The sequence below is a fragment of the Eupeodes corollae genome, chromosome 2 (genome assembly GCF_945859685.1).
Source record: "Eupeodes corollae chromosome 2, idEupCoro1.1, whole genome shotgun sequence".
In the NCBI taxonomy this organism is placed as follows: domain Eukaryota; kingdom Metazoa; phylum Arthropoda; class Insecta; order Diptera; family Syrphidae; genus Eupeodes; species Eupeodes corollae.
Window position 1 is genome coordinate 16,938,689 of NC_079148.1, and position 27,512 is coordinate 16,966,200.

The following is a 27,512-nucleotide window of genomic DNA, read 5'->3' on the forward strand; positions in this document are numbered from 1 at the left end:
TTTATGCTGAGAGACCGTTACATCTATAATACCAAATTTTTTTTTATAATAAGCTAATACTTAAGGGGATATAACTACCCTTATTATGCAAGGACACAATGTGAGCACAATGAAAGGGAGTTTTGAATTCCTGAATATTGAAATGGCTTGGAAAGACAGAGTGTGGCAAGAAATTCTACATTCGCGTAGTACGGCTAAAGAACTATTTTCTGTACTTGACGGTACGACTACAGTTGGTCTCGAGGGTATACTGATGATCGTTCCTAGAAGCGCGAGTATTACGGTTAAACTGTTTAAGGGGAGGAATGCAGCTGGCTATATATCTAGACCATAAACCGTTTAAATAACGGTAACAGAGGGTGAGACAGGAAACTTTACGACGATGTTCGAGTGACGTAAATGATCTTATGATGGTAATATCACCAACCAATCTAAATGCTCTACGTTCAATACTATCCAAGAGGCTTAAGTTAGTAGCATTAGCACCAGCCCAGATATGGGAGTTATACTCAAGCTTTGGACGTATATATGTAAGTCTTGTAAATAGCAGCCAGATCAGGGGGGGGAGAAAAACTTCTGGTATCGCCTTAGAAAACCCAAACATCTTGCGGCATTTTTGGCGACATCGCGTATGTGATCATTCCTCAAGAGTTGGTTGTTGACACACATACCGAGAATATCGAGGTGTTCAGTCCCCTCGATGCAAGTGCCATCCAGGGATAATGGTAAGAATGATATATCTCGCTTTAACGATGCAAGACAGCATTGGGTTTTCGAAGCATTAAATTCCAAGTGGTTTCTTATTCCCCATAGTATAATGCTGTTAAGATCAGAATTTAATGAACTTATCATATTTTGTAGTTGCAGTTTCACATTCGAAGGTCGGGATGTGATTCGGAAAACAATATGAAAAGCTAGGAGTACTATCGTCAGCGAAACAATGTATTGGATTAGAAGTTGCAGACAGGAGATCATTAACAAAAATGAGAAAGAGTGTTGGAGATAAAACGGACCCCTGCGGCACACCAGCATTTATTTTGTGGTTTTAAAACTTGATTTCATAAAATAGAACTTGTATTGAACGATTCGTGTGCTTCATAAGTTGGTGGAATAATTGGGTCGTACTTCTTGAAAAACAATGCTGGCAAGAATGTTAAAGTCAATTATGTCCGCTATAGAATCATAATTACGACTTTTTGATTTTTTAATGACAACACGATGATGTGCAACAAGACGACACAACATATAACACAGTTGATGTATTCAAGGAAACGTCTTAAAACCGTAAGGTACAGTGACTTTAAGTTACTTCACTATTTTCTCTCTGGATTTGTGAAAAAATGACCGCGTTATTGCCAATAAATCGATAACTAGACCTCCAGATTTGGGGATCCGGCAGATGTAGTCAAAGCTTGTGCCAGAATTTATATATAAATTTTAATTCTTGACAAGAATAGTTTCGATCTCGTCTCGTAGTTCTGAGAAGAGATGAGACGATACTTCTTTAGACGCTTCCTAGACGAAACTGTATATTTTCCACACAAATTCCTTCAAAATTTCATCGATGTTATCGATATTTTCGGGTTAAAAAAAATGCAAACATGTGTCGGTTCTTCGGTTCGTGGAATTAAACCTACAAAATTGGTACCGATACCTTGACGAGAATCAGTTATACGAGACCGATCCAGAGACGAGACTGAAAATTTGATTTTGACCCGTAGAAGATTCTTATCTTCAAAAGGCAAGAAAATCAATTTTTTAAAACATTTCATAAAAACTGTCGATTGGTTTTTGAGATCGACTCAAGTATGTATAGGGCCAAGGTTAGACAGGCAAACGGACTGAATTACCACACGCACATTTTTTGTCTTAATGACATTTTTGATTTAAATCTCGAGTTTGAATTTGTTTACGAATACACAACCGGAAAGTTACTATTTTTCACAAGTAAAAATAGTACTTGAGTTTAAAACAAAAAATCTTTCAGCTCAAACATTTTTTGCTCTCAATTTTTGAAATAAATATACAAACACTAATATTCACGTTAAAATTAAGAAACTGCCTTTAATTAAATGATTTAAAACTAATTCAAACTAACCGGCAAAATATAATTCTTTCCTATTTCATTAACTTTAAACTTTGTTGCATTCATAAAGAGATTAAAATACAAATTTCAAGGTTCATGAAACCTTCAAAAACATCTGTTTCAGTTTTTTGTTTTGGTTTTAATTCTTTTTTTTTTCTCAATGCAAAATGCCAACAACTATAACACGATATTATTTTTCAATTAAAATCAAATTCGAATCCCCAAAAGTTACGTGATTTCTTGAAACAAAAAAATACAAAACAAAACATATGTAGAGAGGTATTATCTACCGGATATCAAATATACCATGAACATCGAATTGGTCATCTTACCTGTGGCTTAGTTTTATTTTTAATTTAATTTCGTTCTCTCTAACAAAAAAAAAATACATGTATAACGTGACACTCCCGTCGTTATTCTGATTACCATGAATGTATCTATATGTAAATATATCTTTACATATTATAACTTTCAAATATACATAACAACATAAATCACATCTATATAGTATGAGGTACCTGTCTACCGAAATCGGCTTTGCATAATTCCCACAGATGTCTTTTAATAATATATGTACATTGGTAGATTTGTTACAGGACTTGTAGATACATGAGAAAAGTACATGTACATATATTTCACTGGCCCTTAGATCCAATTCAATCCGCAAAAGATTGACATTTTCATTTTAAGTTTTTTTTTTTGTTGCTAGATACCTCACCTTACCTACTCCGGTGTCATGGTTTTTGTTTGCAAACTTCTGTGGTAGATTGGCTTCAGGGAGCAACTTTTACAAAATTAAAACATGAACAAAAAAAATATAGAAATTAACTTGCAAATGAAAACCAGTTCTTTTGCAAATATTATTCTACTATACACTATACAGTGTATAGGGTAGCTTGGAAGTTATGGTGGCCTTAAAAACTTTTGTATTTTTACAAACTTTTAATAATTTTTTTTATTGTTATGCGCCACTTAACTTTCTATTTAATTTCTATTTAAGAAACCCTATTAAAATTCAATAACCAATCCTTTTAGATGTTATTAAGAGTATAGATAACAAATGTCAAGCAGTATAAACTAAAAAGAACACTTTTCATCGATTTCTATTGTTTTTGATTGGGCGCCACTTCATTTTTTAATTTTCTTTAAGAACCCTTATTAAAATTCAATAAATAATCCTCTTAAATGTTGCAACAGTATGGATTCAAAGTTTTTATCGCTCTAAACTAAAAAGAACACTTTTCATATTTTGTTATGGTTTTTGCTTGGGCGCCACTTAACTTTTTTTTATTTTATTGAATATTGCGCTTATTAACTATAGAGATTTTGCTGTAAGACCTTGAAATTCTTAAATAATGTCTCATTCAATGTTCAGAGAAAATCCGAGGGTATTAAAGTCAACAAAGTTTTGTTTGTTTGTTGCGACACCCTGTGTTGGCATTGCGGTGGATGGCAAAACATTATATTGATACATATTCAGTTGTTTTTGTCACCTTAAGCGTTATAGGTATAAATACTTTCGGATTTCCCCTTTTCTTTAGAAAAATTATATAAATAAACTATTTCATGAATTGTTTAACTCACTTTCAACTCGGAATAAAGAATAGGTACCAATTCCTTTTTTTTTTTGTTTCCCCAATAAAACACGTTTTTTAAGCACAACTTAAATAACAAAGTGCATAATCTTTGTATAGATTTAAAAAACAAACCTACAACCACAAGAAGTACACAAACTTAAATCAGAAAGTAACAACATTTTTACAAGATACAAACTTAGTAGGAGCTCAAATTAAAAAAAAAAAAACGAAAAACTCGTATACCCGTATTATGTGCTATGTATCAAGGTTATTTCTCTGTTTTACCTCTCACCATTTAATTCTGTATAATAAAACATCAAGAACTGCATCTCAATTTTATTTTGTTGTTGTTGTATGTACGTTTAAGAATAAAAGGTTATTCACTAAGCTTCGCGACTATATGTCGTCAAAAAAGTCTTTAAACAGAGGTGAAGGTGGCGTAGGAACTATAAATGATATCAGTTTTTTTCTATATAAAGCAAACAATTGGTTTAAAATGTCTAACCTTGAGATCAAGTAGCATTCTTTTCAATAATTGACATGCACTCAAAAATTGAATATGCATATTTTGTGTATTATTTTTAAAATTCAAGAATTCAAAGAGCTAAAGCTAGGTAAAAATACATTGATCTTAAAAGCGATTCACATATTATTTTCATGTTGCCTTACTTCATAACATAGGCCCAAGCCTCAAAAGCTTTGTTAAGGGTTTCTGTACATATGAATATGCATAAATATTGCCTTGTACGTGCCTAACTCATTTATTTATAAATCTAAATATAATTTTTGTATGCTTTCTCTCATAGCTAGTATATCTAAAATGTTATATGTCAAGTTTCACGTTGGGCGCCATTTTTCATCTCGAACGAGATTCTTAGAAAACTATCAGTGTTCTTAAATGTATGATCCTTTTTTGCATAAAGAATTATTGTGTGTGTGTGGTATAACGCACAATGAGCTATAATCCTATTATTTGTTTTAAAACTTTTAAGGCTTTAAATAAAAGTCGTATGTGTACGTACTGTTTTTATGTGGATATAAATATAATTTTTTTTGTTAAATTTTGTTTCCTCAAAAGAAATCAGTTTTTCAATGTTTAGGTGTATGCTTACTTACTTAAGGTGGCGCTACAGCTCGGGCGGACCTGGGCCTCAACCAACATGCGTCTCCAGCCAGCTCGGTCACTAGCTAGCTATCTCCAGTTTCGCACGCCAAGTTGGTTGAGGTCCTCTCCCACCTGGGTGCCCCCCCTGAGCTTCTACTGCCCCTGTCCCTCTTGATTGGATTCGAAGACCTTCCGGGCTGGAGCGTTGATGTCCATCCGCTCTACATGACCTTAATTCTGCTAACTTGGTCAGTGTCGCTTTACAACCCGTACAGTTCGTCGTTATATCTTCTCCTCCATTCTCCATCTATGCGTACGGGACCAAAAATAACCCGATGAATTTTTCTCTCGAAGCATCCAAAGATGCTCTCGTCTTTCTTTGACAGGGTCCAGGCCTCAGCGCCATAAATGTGAACCGGGATGATGAGTGTCTTATAAATGTTGACTTTAGATGCTCGAGAGAGGGCTTTACTTCTCAATTGCCTTCTAAGTCCAAAGAAGCAGTGATTTCCAAGAGTTATTTTTCGTTTGATTTCAGCGCTGGTGTCGTTGTCTGTATTAATAGCGGTGCCTAAATAGACAAAGTCCTTAACTACCTCAAAGTTATAGTTGTCCATGGTGACGTTTTGTCCAACACGTCGTTGTTCAGTGTCCTTTTTGATGATAGCGTATACTTGGTCTTGCCCTCATTGACCACTAAACCCATCTTCTTCGCTTCCGTCGCAATTCTCAAAAACGCTCCATCGAAATCATTCATTGATCTTTCCATTATGTTAATATCATCTGCGTATCCGAGTCTATGGATGGACCTTTGGAAGATTGTGCCTCTAGTGTTGAAGGTTGACTTTTGCACAATTCTTTCCAGAACGACGTTGAAGAAGTCGCATAACAGTTCATCGCCTTGTCTAAAACCTTTTTTGACATCAAACGCATCGGTAAGATCTTTTCCGACCTTGATAGAGCAGCGTGCATTCTGCACAAACGGATAAGTTTGACAGGGATGCCAAAAATGGACATTGCTCGGTAGAGCTCTTCCCTATAGATGCTGTCATACGCGGCTTTAAAATCGATAAAGAGATGGTGGGTATCGATTTGAAGCTCCTGGGTTTTTTCCAAGATCTGCCGTAGTGTGAATATTTGGTCGATAGTGGACTTTCCTGGTCTGGAGCCACACTGATAGGACCAATCAGGTTATTGACGAATGGCTTCAGACGTTCACATAATACGGGAGAGAGGATCTTATACGCAATGTCAAGGAGACTGTAGTTGATGCAATTTAGAGGATCTCCTTTCTTATGTATCGGGCACACTATGCTGAGATTCCACTCATCGGGCATGATTTCTTCCCACCATATTTTGCAGATGAGTTGGTGCAAGTCATAGCCTGCTGCTTTGAATAGTTCGGCAGCGATGCCGTCAGCTCCATCAACTTTGTTCGACTTAAGTTTAGATATAGCTATCTTTACTTCATCAAGGTCGGGTAGGAGGAATTGTTGATCTGCGTCGCCAAGGTTGAGTGGTTCTATCTCCCTTACAGCGGAATTTGGTTCGTCATCGCCGTTATATAATTTGGATAAGTGATCTTTCCATATTCTCAGCATCGACTGCAGTTCTACTACGATGTTCCCCTGATTGTCTTTACCAGCTTCGGTTCAGGGCTTGTACCCTTGGAAGGTTTTTTTTACATTTTGGTAAAATTTATGAACCTCATTCCTGTTGTGACATCCCTCTATCTTCTCGATCGCGGGCTTCTCATGCTTTCTTTTTTTCCATCTAAGAAGCCGGTGTTCCTCTCTCCTCTTCTGCTCGTAGAGCTCGCAAGCCGCTCTAGCGACGTTTTTTATGCACTTGCCGGCATTTGTCGTCTAACCAGGGCTTTCGCTGTGGTGGCCGTGTGAAACCTAGCACTTCTGAGGCGGCATCTCTGATGGCTACAAGGCAATGTTGCTTCTAATGTTCAATGCTTAATGCAGGCAGCATAGGACTTTTTAAGAGGTTATTAGAGACTCGATCGGAAAGGGAGATGGCAGTCTCTTGCGATTGTAGCCGTCTAACGTCGAATCTTCTCACAGTACTTCCTTGTTTTGGCTTGGATCGGGATATCCATAGCCGTACCTTGGCTACAACGAGGTAGTGGTCCGAGTCAATGTTGGCCCCTCGGAATGTTGGGATATCCTGTATACTGGAGAAGTGTCGTGCGTTGATCGCAATGTGGTCAATGTGGTCAATCTGGTTGACGGTTGATTGACCAGGATATTTCCATGTTCCCTTGGTGGATATTGAGATGCGTGAACTGCGTACTAGCTACCAGAACGTCTCGCCCCGCAGCAAAATCTACCAGCCTCAATCCGTTGTCGGAGGTAGTGTCGTGCAGGCTGTATCTCCCGATTATGCCACCAAAGATGTCTTCTCTTCCTAGCTTGGCATTAAAATCTCCTAAAACAATCTGCTCATATATCTTGTCCAAGAGCTCGAAGAATATGTCTTTTGTTTAAAGTGTTCTTGTTAGGAAAAACGAATACATCGATATCACTTTTCTTAAAACTTTAATAACCGTTTATTTAAGCCGATAAGGTATTAATATAAATATATAATATTGTTTAAACACTGTTCTTTTGGATATATATGTACGTTGAATTGTTTCTCTTGAATGAATTTTAGGGGGAGTGGTGACAATTGATCTCTACGTTGGGCGCCATTTCTTTTTCTTCTACACATTTTTTTAAGATTATTAAATGTCATAGTTGAGGTAATAAAATTTAAATGAACAACTGTTCTTACATATAAACTTCTGTTTCATTTATTTCTTCAAACAACCGCATTCTATACAATGGTGAAAACCGATCAACACGTTGGGCGCCATTTTTTATCTCTTTAAATCCTTTGTTTTTGCCCTTGAATACAATTCTCGATTATCATTCCGCTTAATTGAAAAGTTCTCTTTTTTCACCTGAACTCTTCAGAGATTCTTCAGATTGGATTTTCGATACAATGCTGATGCATGTTGCAATACATAAAGAAGATACATATAATATATCTTCCTCTACATACCACAAACAAACCATTGTCCATTTACTTAATTATCGGTAAAAGAACAAAAATAAAAAAGAAACATAATTCTTCAAAAGGGTAAATATAGCTCTTTATTCAATGAATGCACTCTAGCAAGGATTACTGAAAGGTCAATAAACAATCAGATTTCCTTTCATGTACAATCGACTACAACAAAAAATACAGTCTAAAGGTCACAGAGTGTTGATAATTTTATTGATCAAGGTGTGTTATTGTTGTTATTGTTTTTTTTTGGTTTGTAGGTTGCGTTGAAGTTGAAAACTTCAGATAAAAAATTGTAAAAAAATTAAGCTGAGTACCTCCAAAGTATCTATAGAAATGTGGTGTTATTGAAGTTATATGTTGATAGAGCTGTGGAGCAACAATGAGTAAACAAAACAAGTATTGGTTTGGTATAAAATTGTAATGTTGATTACCGCAGCATAAAAAAAAAACAAAAACTAAAATCAAAGGAGATGCGATGTGGTATAAAAATAATACTGATTATTATTATTATTGTGATTGAATGCATTACAATGGCTGAGAAAAGAGATCGGCATCTATATTAGGGGAGAAGAAGAAAGAAAAATAAGAAAGAAAACAAAACAAAACAACACTAAAAATGTGATAAACGAAATGTTGGTACACATTTGAACAAGTGCATCATTTCAGATGTGTGCCTGTTGCCTGTTGTGTGCATCTTGTATATTTAGGTTGATATGAAATTCCTGTGCTCATTTTTTTTGTTTCCATTGTTTATTTTTTTTAATGGTTTTGTATTCTATTCGAGTCTTTGAGTTTGAGTTTGAGGAAGGTTCCATCAATAATAATAAATAGAATCCCAGATAGTTAATAGAACTTGTTAGATATTCTAGGTCAATACATTTTTGAAAAATAAAAGTGATAAAAACTATCAGGTTATACGCAGCGCACCACTAAGCAACAGCTGCAGATTGATCAGTAGCGTGTGAATAGATTAGGTACAGGTACTTTAGATACACTTTTGTAAATAATTGTAAGTTATTAGTAGAGTCTAGACTCTAGATGGTGTTAGGTGATTTTTTCAGGTCTTTTAAGATAAAACTGAGATACAAACTCGTGTCATGGAAAATTGATTATAGGGCTAGAGTTTTTTTTTTTTGAAACCTTCAATATGCAATCTATGAAATATCGACAAATAATTTGTCTTCCTTAATTTACTATTCACTTAAGTAGAAGATTATAGTTATAATGCTTTCATACAACTTCTTCTTATAAGGTCTTAACACAAATAAATTAGGTGACGTAGCAGCTGGGAACGACTAATTTGAGAGCACTTTTCGTCACAAGATTTACTCTTGAAGAATTGTTCAATTCCTTGCAAAAGGGAGTACCCGTCAAAAAAAAAAAACCTTAGCTGGCACTGGCAGTGATTGAATCCAAGACCTTTCGTCTTTCCGAGCTCGGAAAATTATGATGGATGGGAGGATGTGCTTGATGTTTCTTTGGTAAACAAACGTAACGTATTAGTGGAGAATTGGAGACTTTCCCCTTTGAATTCGTTTTCGGATCACAAGTGGATTCTTTTTCAAATTAATTTCGAGTCGAAAAACCCTCCACCTTATAGAAATCCCAAAAGAACTGACTGGACGAAATTCAGTCAAATTGCTAATTCCAAACTAACCAACTTACCAAATTTCAATGAATCGATAGGAGACCTTGAATCAAAGGTGAAAACCTTCGAAACTTCTATAAGTAAACCTTTAAGAGTCTCTTGCCCAGTTAAATATAGCCGTAAAACCCTTCCTTCTTGGTAGAATGAAGAACTGTAAGGTCGTTGACGAGGACAATTTTCAACATCTTTCACAAATATAAGTTTTACCAACCGTATAAAGACTCTCTTAAAATTTACAAGCAAGCCTTGTCATCAGCCAAAAGGCAAGGCTGGAGAGAATACTGTCAATCAATCGAAGATATAAAGGACTCTGAAAGGCTCAGCAAAGTTTTATCGAAAAAACAATGTAATCCTTCATTTCTAAAAAGCCTGATGAAACCTGGACAGCCTCTTCAGCCGAATCTCTTGAGCTACTGATGAAGACGAACTTTCCGGGTTACGAGAGTAGCTCATGTGGAGCAAGTTATAACCAGAGATAATATTTTGTGGACCATCAATACTTTTTCTCCATATTAATCCCCAGGCATGGATGGCATACTGCCAGTTATGCTTCAAAAGTTGCATGATGTGGCAGCTCTACGGCTGGAACAAATTTTCAAAGGATGCCTCCTTCTCAAACATGTGCCCATGGCTTGGAGACAGGTCAAAGTAGTTTTTATCCCGAAAATGGGTAGGCGAGGTCACGAATACGCGAAGGATTTAAGATCTTGGAGCGCATTCTTGATAACAATATTAGAGAAATCCTAGTTGGACGACCTCATTAAAGCTCTCAGCATGCTTATTTTATCTACGGAGACTGCCCTCCATGAGGTAGTGCGTACTGTAGAACAAACAATCTATTACAAAGAATTTACTCTTGCCACCTTCCTGGACATAGAAGGTGCTTTTAACAGCGTCCTTACCGAATCCATAGAAGAAAGCTCGTTAAGTTCGGTGTAGAAGACTTCATTCGAGAATGGATTATTTCCATGCTCAGTGGTAGGAATATTCGAGCCTCTCTAATCAATACAATCGCAACAAAACACGTGAGTAGGGGAACACCCCAGGGCGGTGTTCTTTCGCCTCTTCTATGGCTTCTGGTCATGGATACATTTCTCGTTAAATTAGAGAGATGTGGAGTGAAGGCGGTAGCCTATGCGGATGATTTGGTGCTATTGGTGTCAGGAAAGTACACCTCTGTGTTAAGTGAAATCACGGAGTCAGCTTTGAAGAAAGTTAGCAGCTGGGCCACGAGTTGTGGACTAGGAGTTAACCAAATTAAACTGTTGCTCTTTACCACCAAAACTAAAGTACCGCCCTTCACGCTACGTCGACTCAACGGTCAAATCCTATCATTGTCTTCCAGTGCAAAATATTTTGGAGTTATACTCGACCCAAAACTAAACTGGAAACTAAATATTGGGCCATGCGTACTTTCCCAACGGACGCCTTAAACGCTATTAGACTGAAGGAATCAAACAGCTGGTTGTCAAAACCTTATGGTCACAGCAACACAACGAAATTGATTCCCTCAGATATTATCTCGGTAGACACTGACTACTGCACTCCTACTTTGAGCCTTAGTTAGGATTTTAAGGTTATTTTCCTATCCAGAGAAGATTTGGAGGATGACATCATGTCGATAGGTTTCCACACAACCATCTTTACTGACGGCTCAAAGATGGAGTGCGGAGTTGGTTCTGGGATCTTTTCTGAGTCTAAATGTAGCCAAATACCTTTGGTTTCCTGACTTTGCTAGCGTTTTTCAGGCTGTAATAAGAGAGGCATGTAAGATACTTAAACCAAGCCCAAACCAAAACCGAAATGCGGCTATCTTTACAGACAGTCAGGCAGCTGTCAAAGCCATTAACTCGGCCACATCCTCATCTTAATTGGTCCAGCAATGTCGCGATGAGCTTGCGAGCCTGCGGTGTCACCCTGATCTGGGTTCCGGGCCATAGTGGTATTGTGGGAAATGAACGGGCTGACGAGCTAGCCAGCCAAGGATCGGCCTCTCATAGTTCACTTGCGGAAATGGTTAACATTTTTCTTGTTGCTATGAAGGGTAAAATCTTTTCTATCTACCAAACTGAATCAAACCGAAGGTGGAGCAATTTTCCCAACTGCATTATATTTAGGAAGATATATCCCACCTATAATAAAACCCGTACAAACGATCTTCTATACAGGCCAAGGCAAGACATAGCCAGGATTGTTGGGGTTTGTACCGGACATTGGCCTATAGGAGTTCATGCAGAGAAGTAGGGTATCTCCTACAACACCTTTTGCCGTAGTTGTAGTGACCAAAGAGAAAGTGAAACCATAATCCATTTCCTATGCAAATGTCCTGCTTTGGCAAACACAAGAATGAAATACTTTGGAAAAGGATTCCTCCACGAACTTGATGAGCTATCTGAGACAAAGATTAGAGACCTAATTTTTTTTCAATGCGACAAAATGGCTCTAACATAATCGCTATGAAGCTTCTCTATAAATCTGTCCTTTTTTCACAGGTCAAACGAGTTTTTGGTATCAAAACGGCGCACTACAGCGCTACTTGGATCTCAGGCTAGGTTGCCTTGAGTTCGCCAATTCTACACACCTAGGGAAGATTGCGACGAATTTATGAGGAGATACCGGTGTATGTCCTGAGAGGGAGAGACTTATTTGGGAAAACATTTCACGTTCTTGATGTGAGATTAAAAATTGATTTTTTTTTTCAAAACCTAACCAGTATTTTGTCATATCCTTTGAATTTTGAAAAGATAAGCTATTTTAGGTTGAAGTAATTTGGAGTTTATTTATTCGAAAAGTTGAAAAGAAGATTACAACAAATTTTATCCCTATCAGCTAAATAGCTCTAATTTAACATTTAATAATAGTGTTAGTAATTATTTTAAGCATTATGTAAACACATTTTTTAAAAAATTATTGAAATAACAAAAATATTAATTTGTTCACTTTTTTTTCAGATTTTTCATCTAGAATGATAAAGGTAAATATAAATTCATCAATTTTGTAAAACTTACGCTTTAATTTATTTAAGCCTGAATATTGTATATTTCCTTTTCTTGTCATACATAAATTAACAAATCATTAAAAAAATTAGATAAAACAATATTAAAGTCTAATCATTTCCGGCGAAATAAAGAAAACCAAAAAAAAACTTTCTCCTTTGCCAAAATCTGCTTTGGTGCGATGTGGTTTGTGCGGTCAGATTTTAAATCTTATCAATTTTGTTAATAAGAATTTTATTGTGATTTTTATAGCAACGCATTAGACTTTTGTGTTAAAAGACGATGGATTAAGATTTTTTTTCTTTGCCTCTTCGCCAAATCCAAAAACCACATACAATAAAGATTTCAACACAACTTTTGATAAGGTTCACTGACTGTCCCATAAAAATGTTCGTAATAAAACTCTCTCGTATATTCTGATGATGGGTGATGAACAAATTAAGCTTCCTCTAATTAATGACATAAATATATACAAAATATACATACGTCAAGTGTTAGGTATTATATAGCAAAACTTATTTTATTGTTCACAATAGTTAAACACTGAACTTAAATAAATACTTAATTCTTATGTTGCCCATGAAATGTTGTGTCTTCGTTGTTGTTGTAAGAGAGATAACACTTTTCTGCGGGTTTTGGCCCGCAGATATTGTTTAGTAAAAATATTTTTGTTGTTTTTATGTTATTTGACATTTTAAGGGGTCATTGTTCCTGTATACACGATTACATTAAGTGTTGTTTAATCTCACTTTTTTTTTACGACGACGACCAACGCTATCCTGATTTTTATATACGTTGTTCTTATTTTTTTTTAAATATTGTTAACGATTATGAAAAGCACAATATGTTTATGAATGTGACTTTTGGACTCAAAAAATGATAACACGGAAACATCACTTTTAAAATGCAAAAAAAAAAACGCAGGGTGATTCTAAGAATTTTAAAAGTTTTTGAATTCTTAAATTCTCATTTTGTTGATTTTGTACCCAAGATTTCTAATACTAAATATTAAATCTAAAAAAACTCACTAACATTTCTCAGCAAATAGAAAATTAATGCAAAATTTGTCTGCATCAATTCTTAGTTTTTTGTTAATTTTAATTGAATTAAAATGCTTAACCATAAATTACAGTTTCCAAATTGTGTTCGAAAATAATAAATCAGAGATTACCAAACGTATACGATACGACACACCCTTTACCCCATAGTATTTTTTTTTGCTTTTATAAAATAACTTGATAATTTTATTTTCATATGGAAATTTTTGTTTTATTATTTTTCGAAATACGTAAAATAAACATAAATTTATGTTGTTTTATTAGTATAATCATTGATTCATCTGATGCGCTGATATAATGTCAATTTAAAATAGAAACATAAACAAAAACTAGTTCCTAGAATAAAGATACTCACCTACCTAGATAAAACAAACCATAAATAAGTTGAATCTTAAAAAAAGGTAGGTAAAGATTATCTAGAAAATTTGAATAGTTCAAGGCACATGGTGTCTTAATTACCATAAAACGATATGTTTTTTTGTTGTGAATTTTAAATTTAGTTAAAGAACATAACAAACTTAAAACAAATAAAAACATGAAAGAAATCTTTAAAAAATGTATTGCCAGTATCCTCTAATTAAGAAATGTTAATAGAGGTATTAAGTTTATTAGAATGCAGTACACAGGAAGACAAAGTTTCTTTTTTTTCTATTATGCAAATGTTTTAAGCTTTTGTAAAGTTGCTGATTATAGACGAATTTAAAAAAAAGTTTGAAGAATACTTTTTGGCCATGAGTTAATCCGAAAAATTATCTATGATCTTTAAGTGAAAAATAATTTTTCCACTTTCTTAGAAGACATAATTGTCTTTTTAGTAACGAAGCAATGTGAGATGTTAGAAGGGAGGTGTCAATGTGCACAGCTTGGGCACTTGGGCACTTCAATGACAGGGAATGATGAAATATCCTAGAGTATTCTACATTCACGAAGTACGGCTAAAGAACGTTTCTCTATGCTTCACAGTATGGTCGAAGTTGGGTTAGGTTCTAAACGAAGCTGGATCTCTCAGTAATCGTCACAATTCCAATAAGTTTGCTGGAATTAATTAGGTTTGGTCAAGGTGTAATAATTTTTACTATATACTTCATATGAAACCACGGTTAAACATTTCTGAAACAACCTTAGTCACCTAACTAACAATTTTGAATTAAATCGTTATGGTCCTTAAGCTAAGTTGGCTTTTAGAATTGATCTTCCAGCATATCTAGAAGATCAATTCTAAAAGAACATAACAAACTTAAAACAAATAAAAAAAACATGAAAGAAATCTTTTAAAAATGTTTTGCCAGCATCCTCTAATTAAAAAATGTTAATAGAGGTATTAAGTTTATTATGCAAATGTTTGAAGCTTTTATAAAGTTGCTGATTATAGAATTTAAAACAAAAGTTGAAGAATATTTTTGTTTGGTATGAGTGAATGCGAAAAACTATCTTAGATCTTTAAGTGAAATGTTAAATAATTAAAATACTTCTTTCCACTTTCTTAGAAGACATCATTGTCTATTTACTAACGAAACATTGTTTTAACAATAGAAAAATGTGAGGTGTTGAAAGGGAGATATTAGTGTACCCTGGTTTTATATCTAGGGCATTAAAATGACATAGAAAGGTGAAATATGGTAGAGTATTCTACATTCACGAAGTACGTCTAAAGAACGTTTCTCTATACTTCACAGTGTGGTCGAAGTTGGGCTAGGTTCAAACGCAGCTGAATCTTTTAGTAATCGTCACAATTCCAATTATTTTGTTGGATTTAATAAGGTTTAGGCAAGGTGTGATAATTTTTACTATATACTTTATACGAAACCACGATTAAACATTTCTGAAACAACCTTAGTCGATTAACTAACAATTTTTTAAAGCATTGCTAAAATATAAGCCACAGTTGTGAAATTGGCCCTAAAGAGCTATTGTGTTAAACCGTAATGGTCCTTAAGCTCAGTTGGCTTTTAGAAATGATCTTCCACCACAGTTAAGAACCCCTTTAGTTCTTCAAATTTAGGTTGGTAATATTGTTGCACTGGTATTAAGTTGTTATTTTCAATCAATTCTATTCATAAGTCCAAGATAACCGATTTCTATTGAGCTCAAACGTTAATCCACATCATGAAAGAATTATTTAACACTGGAATCAACTAGATAATACCGACTTTTTATATACATAAGTCCAATGACCTCTACTTTCAATTAAAAATATTTCAGAAAAGTTCAACAAACATTCTTGCTGAAATTTTGTGTTAATCTTTAGAATGACTCAAAAGTGACTGATGAGTTTAACATCATTTTGAAAGCGAAAACCACATTACAAAACTAATTTAAAAAAAACAAAACCCCATAAATGGAATTCCCTTTCAAAAATGAAATACTTCATATATTTCACATTAAAGGTTACAATGTATTTTCTTTTCAATATAAAATGTGAATTCATATTCCAAAATGATTTTTTTATATTACTGTTAAATATAATTATAGCAAATTATAAAAAAATACCTTTCCATAAAAACCTGACACGATTCTCACAGAAGTTAGTTATTCGGTTGGTTTATTCCACATGATCGCACATTCACGTGACATCCATTCACAAAAGTAAAGTACGACTGTGATCGTGTAACAACTATAAAAATTCTGATCTCATCGCAAAATACAAAAAAAGCTCACATCTAACCTGTCTTAAAAGTGTTAAACCAATAAAAATAGAAATTAAAATTCATTTGAAAAAAAATTAAATACAAATTCTCAAAAATACTCAATTTATGAAAAATCACGTAACGCTTTTAATAAAAAAAAAATAAATACAAAACAAAAGTTAATCTATATTAATTATCTTAATCAGCAAAATTTCACCACTATTATGTTCTCCCCGTGATTCAACTTCTGATGGTTTGTCCATCAGCATCATCATCATATTTTCTTTTAATTCTTTTTCTTGGACATTATTTTTTTTGTTCAATAATCAAGAAACTATGGAGAAGTCATTTAAAAATTTGACCATGTCCGTGAGTAGTTTATTAATTCGTCCATACTTAATGGAATAATTAGTTATAGGAGATTAAACACACATTTTCCTGTTTTCGTTTAACTTTTTCTTTCTACTTTTTATATAAAATTCTTTAGGTCGATGATAAGAAAAATTGTTATATACTGATTATAAAGAGTCAGTTGAACAACAATTATTATTTTCAAGGTTGTGGTTTAGTATTTATAAGGTCACTTTCTTGAGAAGCTTAACACGTTTTATTTTTTTAAGGAACATACAATTGGGTAATTGATAAGGAATTTCAGTGGAACTATAATATATTATATATTAAATAAATAAGAAATGCCTTATAAGCTATGAAAAAATCAACATGGGACTTGTAATAATGTTTACTTCAAAAAATTGACAGGGAAAAAAGCAAGGTCGAAGAACTTCTTAAAATATAAATTCAAAAATTACGAATCTATGGAAAAATGTTCTTAATTTCTTGCTTATTAGTTAAAATCATTAAGTGAAGATATATTTTGGAACCATCACTGCACCAATAAATTAGTCATACGACAATCCACATTTCTTTGGAACTACCCCATTGTAAGTTTAAGGACATTAGGTTAAATACATATACATCTTCGATGCTTGGAAAGGAAGTCGTTGAAAGACTCACAAAATGTATTAAATAAAATGGATCACTGAGGCGTATACGTACTTTTTTTTAAATTATATCTTTTTCAATTTAACCCATGTTTTCCATTGCTTCGTGATTTTATCTGCAACATAAAGTAGCATAGATCAAAGTCTACCAAGTGCGGTAAGACGTTACGACTTATCAAAAATGCATTTTACAAACTTATTTCAATTGTTGGGTAATAAGATCAGAAATATAGCTACTTAAAACACTTTGAGAGGTTACTGTTAAAAAGGTAAATAAATTATGACCCACCATAAACATGACATAGTCAATATTATAATTTATTAGTCGACATCATTATATGAGTGATCATAAAACTACTCAAGACAACACCATAGTGAAAACGTTGAAAACGGAAAGAGGTTGCTTTATCGGAACCTGTTGTAAGGGTATTGCGTAATAATGCGACCTATTTCCAAAAAAGTATTCATTTGAGTTATGATACTCATAAACTTCATAATGTTTGATAATTAAAACCCTAATTATAAAATAATGTATTAATACTCCTTGTCCTATCAAAAAAAAAAAATAATGGACAAATTTCTTCTTGTTATTTTTAGAAATTTTATGGATGAATCTTCAATATCGAATCAATAATCTTTGATATTTGTTAAGCTTGTCCAATAATTGTTCAACAGTTTTCGATTTTTTTTCATTTATTTTATATGAATCATTCTTTAGGTTTCGGTTTTGATTAAATGTATTCTTCTTACAAAATTTTAAACAAAAATGTTATCGTGAATTTTGAAGCAAACATCAGAATAACCAAATATTTGCGGTTTTATTTTATGAGCTTTTGAATATATTATTAATAAGATGAATTAAATTATTCGTAATTTTATGATCATTCTTTGGTTTTAGAAACTTGCACAATATTTTTAGTCCTATTTTTTTAACTTTAAATGAAACAAAATTATAGAAAAAATGAAATATTTATACTAACATATCAAAATCAAGATTTATATGGACCAGAATAAGACTCTATTTTCTTTAGAAAAAATATGAAAATATTTATCTTTTGTATCAAAGACAAAACAATACTTTTTAGAACGATTCATCATTCTATTCTTCTGTCACATCAAAATGCCACCAATATTAATGATACTATTAAGGTTCAGCTCCTCATTTTGAATTTCAATTGGAACCGTCTCTGTATCATAAATATAAATTCATGGATATTGTATATATCAATTTTCTCTATGACATCAACGGAATTTACTGCATTATCCTCTAAATTGTTGGTTGTAGTTATAGCTTCCGGCTTAAACTTCAAAAACATTTTATATAATATGTTCCACTCTTCCGAATGAAACAATGTTCTTCCAATTCCATTAAAAGCATTTTCAAATTCTTCCAGCTTTTGAGGGCCAACCAATTCCGAAAAAGTATCATAACAAATATTAATATTATTTGTAGAATTTTGTTCTTGAGTAAACACAGGTGTTAATTACGTTTTTGATGATCTCCCTAGACACCTGAAGAAATCAATAGCATTAACATCCCAAGGAAAAAGTCCACACGCTCTTAATTCTTTTTGAATTATGGAATTGATGAGAGGATCACTTTTTCTAGTTATGGAGCAAACTTTTGCCGTGTGAGGGATTCACCAGTGTTTTGTCAGAAACCTTCTCAAAAACCTTCTTATTCCAACCATTTTTCAGTGGCTTAATGCCGAAACATCCGCTGGCTGTAAAATTCGTGTGGCATTAGGATATAAGGCAATTAATATGACTCTTAGCTGAACACATAGTTTGCTGACCGGTAATGTAAGATGTGTGGTATAACCGTCAACGAAAAATATAACTGGAAAAATGGTTCCAATGCTAACAAAGTGTGGATGAAATACTTTCGATATAAACCCATAAAAGACTTCTTTCGCCATCCAACCATTGTCACTTATATCTTCTTGTATTCTTTTATATGAATATACAAACATAGGTGGATCCAAAATACCCAATGCAGAGAAAGAAAACATAACCGTTAAGTTGGATTTTGCAAGTCCTCGGTCCACTTCGTATTTGTTACGTGCACCCTTTGCTGCCAAAACGGTTTTGGTTTTTGGGCACAATAAAAAATTGGTTTCATCCCCATTATAGACTCTGGTAGCATCACTTAAAATAGCCATTATGTTCTGCTCCTCAAGATATTTTTCAATTAAAATAAACCACGATTTGATGTCTGATGATCCAACTGTTGCACTGGCTGATTTAACCGGATCTAGAGTTCTAAGACTTATTGAAGGGTGTCGACTCAAAAATGCCTTAAACTAGCCGTTCCCGGGAATGTTTTGTGGCCCAAAAGGATGTTCCTTTTTGTCTTCATTCAGAAAACTTTTGACGGAATGAAGCACATCCTATTTTCTTTTTGGAAAGCCTTTACGCTGGGATGTGGTTATCCATTCTTCCAAACACTCTTCTTCTACAGCGAACAGAACTGTTTGTAGACCTGGCCTTGCTTTAACGAACTTCGAACTCAATATTAATATCAGTGTAGTTCGAGGAATATAATACAATTTTGTCCGCAGCTTTTTTGGACATCTTTTGTGTCCTTACAGCTTCAAGAGCGTTTTTGAGGTCCGTTTTGGTATTATGCCCAGTACATTTAGGCATTTTTCCAGCTATTAATATTAATTTAAAAGAGTGATAATATTATTGACACTGTTAATAAGTACAACTATTGACACAGTGTCAACGTTTGTACTTTAATAGAAGACAGTTATTGACACCCCTCAATTATAACAATTGTTAAAATCTTTAGACAATAGTTTACACCCCATTTTATAAAATTTATAATAACAGAAAAACAATACAAATAATTTAAATCCTTCTACAGGATGTTATATTATATAAATAATAAACTTTTATGATCACACTTTTATTAAATACTACTTACATTTTAGGGTTCCTTAACGAAATAAACACTTTTTTCACAAAAAAACACACGCGTAATGGTGATGATTACGTTTCAGATTTCAAAACATAACTGAGTAGCTAGCTCTTAAGAACAAAGAGTAAGGGAATGAAAAAGAGCGAAGAATTAAAAAAAAAAAAACAGTTAATTAGTCAAAGGGTGTCAATAGCTAGACTGAAATTTTGCAGTGTCAATAATTGTATCACTTACGCTACATGTTTTGAAATTTTCAAAACTTTAGTTTAGATTAGTTGTAAAAATATGAATTTATTCAAAAAAAATGGTTGTCTATTAAAAACCGTTTTAACATAAATGGTTTAGCGTGTCCTTCAGATTTATGAAAGATAGGTAAAATCTAACTACTTAGAAGACTTCTTCAAAAAATTCATGACTGTGATAGTCATGAAAAGAAAATAGCTGCAACTGATTCCGAGGAAGAAAAACGTGCACTCAAGGTTGCAAAAGATCTTCACGAAAAGAAGGCTAAAGCGTTTTATGATGATCTACGGGAAAGAAGCTCGAAATTCCTACAAGACTTGACAGTTGAGTGCATTTCTTTTGATTATCAACAAAATTTGCCACTTCCACTTACACCATCCGGTGATGTCTTTTATAAAAGGAAGTTATGGGTCTTTAATTTTTGTATTTTTCAATTCAGTACCAAGAAAAGTAACATGTACATGTATGATGAGACCATTGGGAAAAAGGGTCCATAAGCCTTTTGCATCATTTTATTGAACACATTTTAAGTGAAACAGTGACGAAATTATATTTATTTTGCGATAACTGTGGTGCTCAAAATAAAAACAACACTCTCGTCCAATATTTATATGCTCTTGTAAAACAAAAAAATATGAGCCTTATTGAACATCACTTACCAGAACCGGGACACAGTTTTTTGCACTGCAATTGCTCTTTTGGCGTTATAGAAAAACAAAAACGACAAGTAGAAAGTCTCTATCTACCAATAGACTGGCAGAATTTAATGGAAAAGTGGTCCAAAAAGTTTAATGTGATATCAGTGAGCAATAAGGACATATTTGATTTTAAAACAAGCCTGGCTCCGTTTTACAAGAAAACTGTAACCAACAAAGATCGTATAAATATCGAAAATGTTGCTACACAAAAGAAGAAAATATGGTAAGCGTTTCAGCTTCCATTTGCCACTATGGGCCATTTACGACCTACGACATAGAAATAAAAGAAAACTTGCATGGTGATTCCTTTAAGCCAAACCTATTATATACAAATAATCTTTCCCTCAACCCCAAGAAACATGAGGATGTCATATACTTGGCGCAAAAGTATGTTTCTCTAGCGGATATGCCTTTTTACAACAACTTGATGTTGCACAAGTCAGTTCAAGAAGCTGAAAACTCAGACTACGAAGATGACAACGAGGTTCCCTTTTAATTCATACTAAAATCGGTGCAAAAACTGGACAAGTCCAAAAACAAATTTATTTATTTTTTTACATATATGTACAATTTTTTGACATATCTTGAATTAAATAAATTTATTTTGATTATTTCATTTCAAAATTAACTAATATTTTGCAATAAGTTCGATTTTTTATTTTTGAGATAGTTTTTTTTAATTTGCTCAACATTTCAAAAAGTGAGTTATCAGGGGGCTTCAACTGAATATTAAATATAAAGATTGAGCATTTGTAAAATCTTCAAAAAAAAAATCCAAAATTTCGGAACGGTTTTAAAGCCATCAAAACACATCTGAAAAGTGTAATTTGATTACCACGAAAATAACCTTGTCGAACTGTGTTAATTCCATTAATTGAAAGTGCTTATTTTTTAAATATTTATCTATATAAATTATTATGTAGGGGAGTTGTTGCACAATGCATTTTTTTTGGGCCTCTAAGCCTTTTCAATACTTAATATCGGTCTTACAACTTTACTCAACCTAACTTATGAAAAGACTGGTTTAAACGCAGTGTTATTATTATTGTAAAGGGTAGGTTTTTTTGAGAAACCTCTAAATAATTTTAAAACAATGTTCTCTCGAGTATTTTCAAAATCTTTAGTTTTTATTATAACAAAATTTTGTTTTATAATTTTGTGTAAAATCACTTACCTTAAAAGTTTGTATTATATCCAGTCTGCAAAAGAAGAAAAAATATTTATTAAATTTTTTTATTTTTGATGATTTAATTAAACATCAAATAAAGTTTTTTTTTTAATTGTTGTCATAAATTAATTATACTTAAGCTTTTAAAATTTGTATGAATTTAAAAATAAATAAATAAATTGGGTAGCGCAACATCCCGTTGAGAACTAGGGCCTAGTGACTTACAACTTTCAACCATTACTGTATGCGAGTAATGTTATCAGTAATGGAGGAGACCTACAGTTTATATGCCGAATCCGAACGTCTAATTTAAGAAAGCACTTTTTCATGACAAGAGTTTCTCTTGGAGAATTTGTCAATTCCTCGCAAGAGGCAGTACCCGTGAAAAGACTTTAGATGGCATAGGCAGGGATCGAACCCAAAACCTCTGGCATGACAGTCCAACGCACTAATTATTATGCCACGGGTACTATGAATTTGTATGAATTTGCTTCTCTGATTTCAGCTAGTGTCATTTTCTTCCAATCAGAGCATTGCAATGGAAAATTTTGTATTCTAAAATTAAAATTCAAAACTATTATCAAACCAATTTAATTAAAAATAAAAAAAAACCTTAAAACTTGTGAAAATATATCATGTCAAAAAAGACCCCAAATGTAGGTAAACATTATTTTTTGCTAACATATCAATCAAACCACATACAAATTTCCTAATCGACAATTTTCTAATAAAATATTTTGTTGACACATTTTGGTCGATATTATATTTTCGAAAAATATCAATACCATACATATCAAACATAGAAACCTCATGTTGTATTACTCGTATACAAAAACAACCATCAGGTTGAAAGACCCACAATTATTGTTCATGTTCATTACAAAATCAGCCACAGCTACAGTACACGAATTTTTTTACCCATAAAACACCAAAAATATATCCAAAACAATATTTAATTTATAATTTATTGTTGATGATAGAAAAAATAAATAAAATAACATAAAACAAGTGTGCCTCACGAACTTGCCACATTCACAATTGAATTACCAAATTTGGGTCGCAATAATACAACATCAACAATAACTAAACTCAAAAATGGGTTTTAGTTGGTTTTTTATTTGGGGTAAACCTACCTTCATATTCATACGTTAAGGTTAGCTTACTCTTCTCCCCTAATGTTGTTGTTGTTTTTGTTTTTATTGCTGGTTATCATAATGCTTACCCAAATAATTGAATATACGTTACACCAGAAAAATTATTCAACACATATTTTGTAAATAAAATAAATTCAAAAAACATACATACGAGTACATGCGGTGCGGACAACGCTAACCATATACATATACCATCCAGCTCAGAGCGGAGCTGCGAGTCGGCCAGTTAGCTATAGTCGGCTTCTGTCAGCCCGCTAGCGGCCAAAGACCACAAAAAGAAACAGATTTTTCAATTAGCATTTCAAATGTCTGCAAATGAAATTCACTTGTTGTGCGGTTTTGTTATAGTTCGTTGGTTGGATTTTTGGGATGGGTTGGTTGATGGTTGGTTGGTAGGTTGGAACACACCCACCCCAAGCATCGCATCGTACGTAACCCATCAGTCCCGAAGCCGTTCATGAAAAATTCATCAAGAAGTACACAACACAGCACAACACATCAGTGTTTTTCTCTACAATCCTGCAACAAAGTATAGGATGACGATAACGACTCCGACTCCGACTCTGACGACGACGACAACGATGACGGCGATATACATTGCCACTGCCACTCTATGCCATAGTGCCATGGTAGTCTTGCAAAACATAAAATAACAGCAACAGGACTGCAGAAGTGACAACACTAACAACAACAACAAGCCAAAAAGTGTTGATTAAAAAAGTAAAAATGTTTTGGTGATGTGTTTGTGTAACAAGAAGGCAACCCAGCAACAATGGCAACACCAGAAATTAAGAGCGACAGCAGCTGCATTGCATTTCCCCCTTTAAAAAAAAAATAAAAACAAAATGACAGTGTGTCCAATTGGACTTATGTAGATGCTGCAATAACTAGCATCATCTGCTTGCTTGAGCTTCAAGGGGGCGCGGGCGAATTACCATGAGTGAGTGAAATATTCATAGCCTTTTTTAAGTTGTCATTCATTGTCACAATATTACTCCATTGACAGTGCCAGCAAAAAAAAAAAACGCCAAATTCATCATCACAATGACAATGTAACGGAAAGAGGATGAGATGGCTAAGTTGTTGTTGGAGTTGTAAGGGTAGGACTGTAGCTTTTTTGAGATTCTGAGAAGTTACACAATTGGGTTAAGCAAGAAGAGAATTTTGTTTTCAGTTAATTTGTTTATTTTTTAGTTTTGGCAACCCTATAGAAAAAATTGTCTTTCAAAAATGGTAACTGTAGCTTTCTTATGTTATTCTGCATTTTTGTCAAAGCTCTCAGGTGGCAATTTGTGTTTCTTTAGGGTTGCAACGACATTTTCTAACAACTACAATAAAACATGAATCCATGATTTTCCAATAAGAACCTTCGGCAATTTATTTTATAAAGCTGAAGAATTTGTTTGTATGTTTGCTTGTTTGTTTGAGTGCGTTAATCTCAGAAACTACTGGTCCGATATTAAAAATTATTTCAGGAGTAAATAGTACATTTATTGAGGAAGGCTATATAACATCACGCTTAGACTAATACTAATGGAATTCCAATAAAGAAAGAATAAAGTTTTGCTAAAATAATGTATGAGAAAATTGTTTCCTTTAAAAGTTTTTTAATTATTTTTTTTTATTTTTTTTTAATTATTTTATTATTTTATCAAAATCTTAAAACCATCTTAAAGCTTGACAAAAATTCTTACAAAAACTAGCGTAGATTTCAAAAACTTAAAAAATATCTTACTTGCCCTATGCTGGTGCTCTAAGTTAATCCATTACCTTATAACTACTGCCTTTCGGCCTAAGAACAAGTGGAATGCTTGATAACGAAAACTTAATCTAAAAACTAAGAAAATTTATAAATGAAACTTGGTATCTTTATCATTGTTTTTTTATTTTATATAAAACTTAAAACTTAATAAAAAAAGAAAACCGAAACCCATTATACTTAAATTATAATAAATAAAATTAAATTTTAATCCCTAAGCTACTTAAAACTAACCAAAACTAATAATACTTCTTAAAATTACTTAAAACTTCTTGAAAACTAGAACAGCCACAGTAATTCTTTTTTTTTGTTTTTGTTTGTGTTTTTTTTTTTTGGTGTCACCCTGACTGTCCCTAACCTAATTCTTAAACCTATGTAAGTCGGCCAAGACTCAATGCCCCAGACAACTTTAAATGACATTCTCAATTTGAAGCCACCAAAACTGGTTCTCCTGCCTCCCCCTATCTCTTCGGTCCCTATCGGAAACAGTCCTACTGAACCGGAGTCACTCGGGTCCGTCCATTGCGAGGACGTCTCGACTGTAAAGGAGTCGCCTTTCTACAGTTTTATGGCTGACGTAGTAGATTAGTTGAACCACCTCCCTATGCTCTATCAGCCCTCGATTGTCTAAATAAAGGAAAGCTTCGAGCGGAATGTTGCCACTTAAACGTGCACTTTCGTAGTACTCATTGTTGGGGTAGTAAGCCCCAAAGATTAAGCTGTTAGTTGACGACATTGCTCTCGAATAGTAATGTTTGTGCTCCGACTCTAGTGTTCTGTGTAGTCCAAGGCAACGTTGCAGAAATTGTCTCTCAAACACCCGAATCTTTTCCATTTGAAATGGGGCAACGGATAAAGACCATGTAGCAAATCACCTTCACTCTGCTGTCAAGGCGGCTGCTAAAAAACAACATTTTGTCAGGGCAAAGGCTCCCCTAGCTCTGGCCAGAGCAGCACTCATATGTCTGTCGAAATAAAAGTACTGATCCAACCAGATGCCAAGGTACTTTACCACACTTTTATTCGCCAGTGGCTGTCGATTTGGTCCAACGATCACTAGGTTTTTCCAGTTCTTTCTCGTATCCCTTGAGGCTCCATACAGCAGAGTCCTGAACAGATTAGTTTTGCATTTCTGAAAGTTGATTTTCAACTTCCAGTCATCGCAATATTGCTGAATCTTGTCGAAGTCACCCTGCAAAAGTGCCTTGATAAATTCACTTTTTGGGCCGTACACTATTTCCTGAGTTAGGCTTGCTTTCAGATCACTGGTGTAAATGCTGAATAATATCGGCGAGTTAACCGCTCCCTATTAAAGACCATTTTTGATACCAAAGATTTTGGGATACGTTACATTGCCAATTTTGACAATAAACCGTCTGCCATTAACATAAAGCATATACAACAGTGGTTTTCTAATGCGAAGTTTGTTTAACTTTAGATACAGACCCTGTAACCATACGGTGTTGAAGGCTCCAAGTCAACCAGACAAGCACTCGTACATTGCCTTTTAGATTTGTTCCACTGGATATCAGAAACAAGCTTAGACGCAGCATGAATAGTGCCATGTCCCCCCTTAAAGCCGAACTGATTATTCGGAATTTTTTGTTGTTTTCAGCCCACTTGAACAGAGCTCAATTTTTAACATTCTCGAATATCTTACTGATACTTGACAGAAGACTTATCGACCGGAGATTTGCCGGATTGGAGTTGCCCTTTCCTTTTTTCGTTAGGGGATGTACCACAGCTGTTTTCCAACGGACCGGACCGCAACAACTTCGGCAGTAACATATTTTTTTCCTGAAGTTTTCAATGAACAATTTAGAAAATTTGTCGCTACATGTCCTTGAATTATTAAAAAAAAGCCGTCTTTATCGTCTAGAGTTAATTGTAAGGCATCCTTAACATGGACTCAAAGAAAAAAGTAGTGGGTCTGACCAACAGTGAACACCTAGTGAGGTAACATTTCTTTTAAAATTAATAAAGCCTCATTTTCGAATAAATAAGGTCAAATTATAACGTCGGGATAAAACCGGAACAATGAGTGATATTTTGAGGATGAAGAAGCTTTTCACTAACTATTTCCAAGAGCCAAACGTGACACTTATGCTTATAAAAGTAACCTCCGAAGTGAAAATGGATCGCATCATTGACGATGATTTTTCTAGAAAAATTCGGATCATTTTGATCATTTGATTGCAAGACACAAGGAACGTAGCTAAGACTTTGTTGGTGATAGATTGGCCTGAGTTTTTTTGTTGACTGAAATTTGTATATTATGTAGTTTGTGAAAAGCTAAAATCGATCAAAAATCAACAAACGTGGCTTTTCTTTGATAGTGGGCTGGCATCCCCATCATCATTTTCAATTCCAGAGTAAAACAAACTCTTAATTCTTCACATCGCAAACTTATAC

General features: G+C 33.8%; 1 protein-coding gene across 2 annotated transcripts in view; it reads left to right on the forward strand.

Moving 5' to 3' along the window:
- The window catches only part of LOC129948050 (protein folded gastrulation), a 176,081-nt gene that overhangs the window by 115,742 nt on the left and 32,827 nt on the right, over positions 1-27,512 (forward strand). For both annotated transcript variants that reach the window (XM_056058862.1, XM_056058860.1), the window contains exon 2: positions 12,425-12,447. The gene's annotated coding sequence lies outside the window, so the exon portion shown is untranslated. The remainder of the gene's footprint in view (positions 1-12,424; positions 12,448-27,512) is intronic.